The 9,636-nt window shown below is 33.9% G+C and overlaps 1 long non-coding RNA gene across 1 annotated transcript in view; it reads right to left on the bottom strand.

Moving 5' to 3' along the window:
* Positions 1 to 386: 386 nt before the first annotated feature.
* The window catches only part of LOC131483694 (uncharacterized), a 103,931-nt gene continuing 94,681 nt past the window's right edge, over positions 387 to 9,636 (bottom strand). Inside the window, exon 3 of the long non-coding RNA XR_009247883.1 lies at positions 387 to 632. This is a non-coding gene — a long non-coding RNA (uncharacterized LOC131483694). The remainder of the gene's footprint in view (positions 633 to 9,636) is intronic.

Here is a 9,636-nt window from a genome sequence, read left to right as displayed (position 1 = left end):
TACAATATACAAACTTGACCATGGCTTTTCATATTTTTGACATTTCAATTGAATTATGTTATTGTTGTTATACACCTTCTGTATTTAATTGCTTTTCAAATGTCTTTGAAAGGATGACATTATAAATTAGATTGAGATACTAAGTCATTTTAGTTCAGAAAGGCACTAAAACAGAGTAGAGAGCAATAACTTCTATGAGTGAAGCAAATAATCATTGTCAGAATAATAATTACAATTTAATTATTTATTTCAAGGAAACAAGCAAGTGCTTAATGAAAACCAAAGACAATGCCTGCAAGCAGATAAAACTTTGTTATATTTTGCTACTGAGGTATGTGCAAAAATATGGATAATTACAAACAGCAAAGAAAGTCAAGACAGAAGAATTGACCAAATCCCACAGAAGAGATGAAAGGTATTTTAAAGTAATGAGAGGCTGGTCACATATTGTTCAGTAGCATTATGAAAACATGAATATCAATTTGTCAGAGACTTCCTATGCCTTAAACAAACAGGGTTTAAAATTTAGATATACGTGAACTTACTGAGAGAAAGATGAAAGGTCATTTCAGAAATAAGGAAGGAGCAGCAACCAATTTATAGAATAGGGGTCAGTGTCTTGGAAAAGCATTCTGGAAAAAGAATAGATGGAACAATATTTCAAGAAATGCTATATCATCAGCAGGTTTTCGATTGTGCAAAAAAGGATTGTGCCAATAATCCGTTGATGCTACAAAAGATCATATTGTGTGGGAAAAGATGTTACTGATGACAATAAGTAGGAAGCGACTTAGAAAAGCCAATTTAAAGAGTTGCCATTTAATGTGTATATGCGCAGGAGTTACATGTTAAACAACTGTCTAAATGCATCTAAACCACTCAATAGTATGAAATAAAAATTTTAAATAATAAAAGATAGTGGTAAAGTTTAACTTATATACATTTTATTTCTTGGTGTATAAAATAATGTTAACTCTTCATATTTATAGCATCAGAGGATTGATTAAATACTGTATAAATTAACACATTAAATACCTAAAGAAGGTTATTCCAACATCCTTGATAATGTGAAATTATCTACAAAATATATAATATTGTGCATATACATTTCATATTATCTTCTACAGTTAAATTTCCTATTTTCTATTAATGTCCATCTCAACTAACTATATAACTTATATGACCATAAGCTCTGTGAGAGTAGAAACGAAGTGAAAATATTACCATTGTATTGTCACCATATTATCACTACGATTTAGCACTTCTCTGGAACATTGCAGTTTCTTTGTAAATATGTATTTGTTGAATGAATATACATGTTAGAGAGGTTTAAAGAGGATGGAGAGTCACTCATATGGAGGGAAAAGTGAGAATAAAAATACAAATTTGGGGGATAACTGGTTGAGTACTAGAAATTGAGAAGCTGAAGTTCAGAAACTCTAGAAGATGTTGACATGATGACTAAAAGCTAAAATTAGGGACAATATGTAGAGAATGAGGTCTTAAAACAATATTTAAATTTTTAATTAAGAAAATAAAATTATTTCCTAAAATGTAATGCATATATGATGCATGTATGATTTTAAAACCTGTCTTTCCAAAAAGTGTTACTAGTAAATTAAAATCATTAATCTGTACTCACATGACTATAGAAATTACTTATTTATTATTGCCTCAAAATTCCTGTAAAGTTTCACAATAGTTTAGAGATTGTGTGATTTCATTGGGTAACCTGACAAGGAGGAAGATCTGTTCTGATTCCTAAAATGGAGGTTCTAATGCTGTTTGAGTCAAACACTTCCCTTTCTTTTTTGATGAATTGCATCAAATTTAATTTCATGCAAAACCATGATGCATTTATGTATCTGAACCGGCTCATATTTCATTTGTTCAATAGGCTTTTAAAATTAATTCAACAAATATTTGTTTAATACTTATATATCAAGCACAGTACCAGGAACTAATGTTAAAATGCAAAATAAGGAAGACAAAGTTTCTTATTTCATGGTCGTTTTATATTCTTGGGATAAGTAAGACAACAATAATGCCATAAAAGTCATGATACAGTTTATTAATGAAAGTGACCAATATCTGAGAAATATAACTGGTAGGTGAGAATCTACTTTACTTAAAACTTATGCCAGAATAAGTCTCTCAATGACATTTTAAATTTCATCTGTGATCTAAAGGATAAAATGCAAAAAGCTATAGGTAGAGCCAGGTATGGAGTTATTTCCAGCCTCACACAGGCAAATGTCCCAATATGAGAAAAGCCTAATACGTTCAAAGAACTTAAACAGATCTAGCTAGAGAAAAATGAGCCAAAGAGACTATCACAAAATTAGTTGGGTTAGGGAGAAGAAAGATAACAAAACAGAGAATCAGATGGTAAAGCCATCATAATGGATTAAAAGTTCAGTAGCACTTCAGCTGCTACTTAATAGGAAAAAAGTCTGAGAAGACTAAAATTTCCATCACTGAAGCATATTTAAATAGAGAAAACTGGGGCTCCTGGGTGGCTCAGTTGGTTAAGCGTCCAGCTTCAGCTCAGGTCATGATCTCACGGTCCGTGAGTTCGAGCCTCACATCGGGCTCTGTGCTGACAGCTCAGAGCCTGGAGCCTGCTTCGGATTCTGTGTCTCCCTCTCTCTCTGACCCTCCCCCGTTCATGCTCTGCCTCTCTCTGTCTCAAAAATAAATAAACATTAAAAAAATTTTAAAAAAACACTTAAAAAATAAAGATAAATAGAGAAAACTGTCTGAATACAACAAATATCTTGTAAGGCAGCCAGATGCCAATGAGAACAGAAGAAGCTCATTGAGCCAAGTGGAATTTTTTGCACACCACTCTTCCTCTTGGGAATCTGCTGATTCTTCTATGGAGAAAAAGACTGATGAGAATCTGGACAAAGGCTTCAGGGAGACAGAAGCCAGAATTGTTTAGGCAATCCAAGGGGAGATAAAAGTTGCAGTTTAAGGTTATCAAACAGCCAGGTCCTTAGTGACCAAGGCATAGGAGCTAACAGAATGCAGAGAAGTAAGCCTGATATTCAATATCAGGTTTCCCCTTAGAGTTAGCTGATTAAGTTCCAAAGACAAAAAGTTGAGAGAGTTTAGGATAGTTAAGATAGCTAGAACTTTGCTATTGTGAACATAGAAGTGGTAGTTTGATTTCTAAGAATTATCTACACATTAATTAGTTGATATATCATGTCGCTGTATATTGATTCACACAGCACTCCTCTGCTATATGTTGTAAGGCTCTCCTTAAGTTTAACTTGCCTGACCGCCTCATTTAAGATGACAACCTTTTCCTTCTGTGCTGTATTTTATTTCCAGAAATTAGCATTGTATAATATACTATGTATTTTACATATTTGTGTATTACTTATTTTCATCCTTTAAGAGTTTTTGCTGATTGTATTAGTGCCTGGAAAACTTTGTGTTCTTCCTGGAACCTTAGAATGTGAAATTATTTAGAAATGGAGTCATTACAGATATAACTGGTTAAGTCAAGATTAGGTTACACTGGAGTAGGGTAGATGATTAATTCAATATCCATATAAGACCAGGAGAAAAGGCACAGGTAAAAGGTCATGTGAGGAAGGAGGCAGAGGCTGGAGTTATACTGCCATTAACCAAGGCAGGTTAGCGATGGCCAGCGACCACCAGAAGCTGGGAGAGAGGCATGAAGCACAATATTCTTCTGAGACCCCCAAGAAAGAATTAACTCTGCCAGCATCTTGATTTCAGACTTCTATCTTTCAGAACAGTGAAAGAATGTATTTTTATTATTTTAAGCTACTCAAATTGTGGCACTTTATTCCAGTGGGCCTGAGAAACTAATAATACAGTATAAAGTCCTTGAGAGTGAAGATTTTTACCTTTTTTTTTTCATTGCCGAAACACAACCTTCTAGTTATGGACTGTATTACTATCATTATTACATAGCTTTCACTTCTTGAGATAGTGTCCCAAGAGTTTATTGATACAGTCTTTTAAAATTCACATAACACCTATGAGCTATTTATAGATGAGGAAAATATTTTTTTTTGTTTTTTTAAGTCACATAGTTTAATGTTGGTTTATAATTCAAATTAGACTTTATGTTTTTTTTCAAAGTCTTTGTTTTCAAAAAATGCTGAACTATAGTCTTAACATGTCTTTTCTCTTCCTTCCTCCCCATTCCTCTCTCCCTTCCTCCTCCCTTCCTTCCTTCCTTCTTCACTGTCTACTTCCATCTGTCTTTTCTTTTTAACAAAACTAAATAAGAGAAATTTACATTTAAAATTATCAATGAATTACAATCTCTAGCAGTGCTGATAAGCTTCAGCACCAATACTGAAATTTTCCTCAATGTTTTCATAGTTAGACAAAAGGCATGCTAAGACCCCCTTTACTCTCGTCAAATGACTTTTACCAATAACATTCTACATAATGAAAGATCCAGAGTTTTAAATTAAGCTCATCACCATCTCAATTATATTTTCTTTTCTTTAAAAAATTTTAAGTTTATTTTTGAGAGACAGAGACAGAGTGTGAGTGGGGGAGGAGCAGAGAAAGAGGGAGACCCAGAATCCTAAGCAGGCTCCAGGCTCTGGACTGTCAGCACAGAGCCCGACATGGGGCTCGGACTCATGAACCTTGAGGTCATGACCTGAGCAAAAGTCAGCCACTTAACTGACTGAGCCACCCAGGCACCCCTCAATTATGTTTTCTAGTAATATATTATTAATTCTTAAAAATTTGTTATTTGAGTAAATGTTAGTGTTTATGTATTAATTATGTGACTATGCCATAGGTTATATTTTGAATTCCTATACATCTTTCCTAGGATCAAAATACACATTTTAAGAAGTGCAGTATTTAATTTTTCACTTTTAATTTCAACACCTTGTCATCTAAAGTATGTAAATGTCTTGTAAGACAAATAGGTATTTTTTCAGAAGTGTTAATGATAAAATCATCATCTGGTTTAAATAGATTACATTTCATTTTATTTAACAACATACAGTGTAATTTTTCAAATTTCTGTTGTGTCGTGGTCAACCAACCAATATTCAAATGTAAACAACCAAATTTATCTTCAAACACACTTAAAATTACAGTACAAGCAATTGACCAAACATTTAAATTGGCCAAGAGTGCATTTAGCAGACTTCTATGTTATCTGGCTAAGCTTGCTCCACCCATTATTAGAAGCAAGTGCTTAGACATTATGTATGTTTAATTTATTTTTTGGTATTATTTTAGTTGCAGTGATGCTGCACTATGAAGATAAACTTTGGACATCCTGGCTTATAATGTGCTCTACCTGATTTTTGTATTACCTTTTATGCCTACAGAGATTTGCATTCATTATTATTGTAGAATGCCTACAGATTACCTTTGAATATCTAACAAGTGCTTTTGATACATTATGGGTGTGAGATTTAATAGTCTTGGGAAGCTTAAATTGTATTAAACTTTTATTAACTGAGGATTTTCTCTATATAATTGAATAACTCAAAGTTTGACAGCTAACATGACTTAACAAAGATTAAATCTTCACATTAAGTTAAAAATAACTTTTATAATTTGAGTTAAGAAAGTAAATAAGTGAAAATAAAGTTTCAGTAAACATCATCTGTATTTTTTGCTTACAGTTATATTTACTTATATTACTCATGACCTAAAGGAGTCTTCATAAAAATAAGTTTGAAGATTTTTTTCCCCCGCGTACCTGGGTGGCTCAGTTGGTTGGGTGGGCCACTGACTTTGGCTCAGGTTATGATGTCGAGGTTTGTGAGTTCGAGCCCCACATCAGGCTCTGTGCTGACAGCTCAGAGCCTAGAGCTTGCTTCAGATTCTGTGTCTCCCTCTCTCTCTGCCCCTCCTCTGCTCATGCTCTGTCTCTCTTTCTCTCTCTCTCTCTCTCTCTCAAAAATAAACATTTAAAATTTTTTTTAAAAAATTAAAGGATTTGTCTTCCTTGAAAATAGTCTTGTATTATAAATTCTGATGCACCATAACATTAAATATTAATTTTTATTTTATATTAAAGCATTTAAAAAAATTTTTTTTGTTCATAAGCACATGATATTTGCATACTTCAATGCAAATCATATTACCATATCTTCAAGACCAATTTTTTTGGTATTAGCCTTTAAATAAAGTAAGTCAAACATATTGCCTTATTATGTTCATTGACATTACTTCCCTCAATGCATTTTATGTTACTTAAATTCTTATACCGTATGTGCATGAGGCCAGGAAAGCCTTTGCAAAAGCTTAATATGCTTCACTGGCTGATTAATTTCTGAAATTTCATGATAAGTGTAATTTTACTACAAGATATGACTTCTTTATTAATTACTAATTGCCTTTTAGGGATGAGGTGATATAATTTGAAACATAGTACAAATCAGGAATTATGAATATCCATGCATATTGTACATATATAAGATGATGAAATAACATTGAAACTACTTCTGTAGTGCTTTTTAATGGATTTAATTTTCTTTACATAAAGATGAAATCTCCCAATTTTTCCTCCTCTTTCTCACTCTCCTCTTAATCTTCATATTTCTCTTTTTTCCTTTTCCTTTGTTTTTAATCTCTTAGCATTTAAAAATTAGCCAGTATTAGCACAGACATTGATGTCAGACAGCCCTGAGTCTTTTCTCCACCAATATTTATCTGTGTAAACTTGGAAAAGTAACTTTATTCCTATAAGATTTGAATTTCTATAAAATAGGAATTAGTATAGATTTTAACCCAAGGTTACTGGGAGGAATATTGTAAAAATATAGGAAGAGTGTATATTATATCCACACACATAGCACTAATGTGTTAATATACATTGAATATATTGCATAATGAAATTAATGTATTATAACATTTACTATGTGTTAACTGGGTTTCAGTGAAACTTATCTGATATTGATGATAGTGCCAATGGGAATAATCACTTTATAGTGATTATTTACTATGAGACAATAATGTGAAATACACGCCACAGTTCAATGTTAATGTTATCCTTTAGAGGCATATATTATGACTATTTTGCGGATGGGGCTCAGAGAGATAAAGTGACTACCTCATGTTATAAAGGTATTAAATAACAAAGCTGATTTTAAGATCTATACTGTATTAAAAATATCATGTTCCACATAGTAAAGGATTTTTAATTATTTAAAATTAAATAGCAATTGGAGGATGAAGAAAAATTATATATATATTCATGGGATATATAACAAGACATTATTGGGCATTGGCCATGTTTTGAGTTCTGAGTGTAGTGGAGAATACAAAGACAGTCAAGTTGTTTATTTCTGTGCTGAGGTGGATTAGCAGAGTGACAAGAGAAGAAACTGGAAAGAGACTCAGTTCCAGTGATGGTATGGGCACCAGACACAGACCAATGAAAATGAGATCCATATACAGGGCATAGTGTTCAAAAACAAGATAGTGACAGTTGAAGCAAGAAAGGGGTATTAGGAGGATGAAACCAAAGATAGGGTTCTTGGGTGGCTCAGTCGGTTAAGCATCCGACTCTTGATTTCAGCTCAGGTCATGATCTCTTGGATCAGGCCCCACATCAGGCTCTGTGCTGACAGCACAATAGCCTGCTTAGGATTCTCTCTCTCCCTATTTACCCCTCACCCACTCTTTCCCTCAAAAATAAATAAATAAACATTAAAAAATAAGTGTGTTCCTAGACAGATGAGTCACTTGGTGATTGAAATTTCAGGACCATGTCAAAATCAGATATCCAGAAAGACAACTATGCATTTGCAGTTTAGGAAAGTCTTTTAGACGTTAACAGGGATTATGCTACATGGTGGAGGACACTCTCAGTCTTCTTGAGGGAGAATAGCTTGAATTTAGGAAGTACTAGAAATAAATACCTGGAACACTTCATCCACATGAAGAAGGGAGCATGAACATGGGCAAATGAGGCCATAAATACGGTGACAGAATCAGAGCAAAAGATGGACATCATGTGAATTGACCAGTTAATGAAGCTAGCTAAAGTTCCTTGATTTACCCTTCCGTGAACTAGTGTTGGCCTGAAATCTGAGCCTACCCACACAGCTACTTTTCTTTGTGCTCAGACCATATTAACTAATTAAGGGACACATACTTCATTCATTAGTTTTCCATTCATTTATTCACTGATTTATTTACAAATATGTTTTGAATAACTTCTTCCAGTCAGGCATTGATTTACACACCAGGAGCTTATGAATGAATTAAATGCAATACTTTCTTTTAAGAAGCTTATTATTTAATGAGATATTCAGAGAAGTAAACAAATCATTACAATATACTATGATGTATTTAAATACAAGTTTTCAGGAAAACTAACTTAATCCAGTCTTGAGGATGGCAATGTTATTTGGAGAGGATGAGGTCTAGCTTGCCTTGAGAGTAAATTATCAGTTTTCTACTTGAAAGGTCTAGAGAAGTCAACCTTTGAAAACATCTATAAATAACAGAATATACTTATCTAGGAATACCAAGATGTTCAGTAAGACTAAACAATGGTCTGCTAATGATCAGAGTATGGGTATTGGCAAAGTACAATGATCAAGAACCAAAAAAAGGCCTATTTACCATACAAGTTTTCAATCTATCTGAAAGCAAGGGGAAGTATATAAGATTTGGGTCTTAGAAAGGTTGCCATTACTGATGTGTGAAAGATAAACTGAAGAGGGATAGGATTGAGGAAGCAGAGCAAACAGTATATAGTTACAATCTAAAATGGTGTTTAGAGGCGATGACACTAAATGAGATAGTGAGATAAGTGATTGACAGATGGATGATTGATAGACAAACAGACACAGAGGAATGAGGCCTGTCTGTACAGAGGAATGAGGCCTTATTCCTCTGTGCTGAGAAAAATAAGGTCCCATTTCCTTCCATAACCAAGATATAAATACTTGAGCCTCAGACAGCCTACTTGTCAAAAATAATTTCACCAACACCTTTTACCCAGCAATTTGTGAGAGTTTTCAAAGATTTAGCCTCATATGTTTTCAGAAAAAAACCTTTCAGGTTATTATCAGGCTTTCTCGTCTTCCACAAACTTGATGTTTTTGTTGTTAGCCAACAACCTAATTTCAGCAACCTTCTCTGTAACTACGACTTTCGTCTGCCTGAAACCAGAGGAGAGGCTGCCCTCTTCTGTACTTCTCAGTACAATAGGAAGTCTCTCCTAATTCTCCTAAGCACAAACTGATAACTGCATGTACATTTTAATGAGTATTTTCTTACAGTCCAATAATAATGAGGCACAGTGCAACAAGGACCAGTAGTCCAAGGTCAGCGTGCATAAGAATCGTTAAACAAACATGGAGAGCTCGTTAAAACATACATGCCCAGACCCATTCCCAGCAATTTTGATTCAGTGGGGCTAGAGTAAACTCCAACATATTACATTGCTAGTAAGCTTCCAGGTAATGATGATAATTTTAGTCCACAATTCTTACTCTGTATAACAAAGGTCTATAGAGCTTCCCAAACTAAAGCATAACCTCATGTCTCTTAAAAGATCTTGTCCTCTTATTTGCATCTGCCTTTAAATTGCTGATCCCTCTTCTAAATGTAACTGACCCTCTCTATTTTGGAAAGTCCTTGGCGGGGTGGGGGGGT

The sequence above is a fragment of the Neofelis nebulosa genome, chromosome 1 (genome assembly GCF_028018385.1).
Source record: "Neofelis nebulosa isolate mNeoNeb1 chromosome 1, mNeoNeb1.pri, whole genome shotgun sequence".
Lineage (NCBI taxonomy): Eukaryota > Metazoa > Chordata > Mammalia > Carnivora > Felidae > Neofelis > Neofelis nebulosa.
The sequence above is the reverse complement of the archived record's forward strand: the minus strand, read 5'-3'. Positions and strand labels throughout refer to the sequence as shown.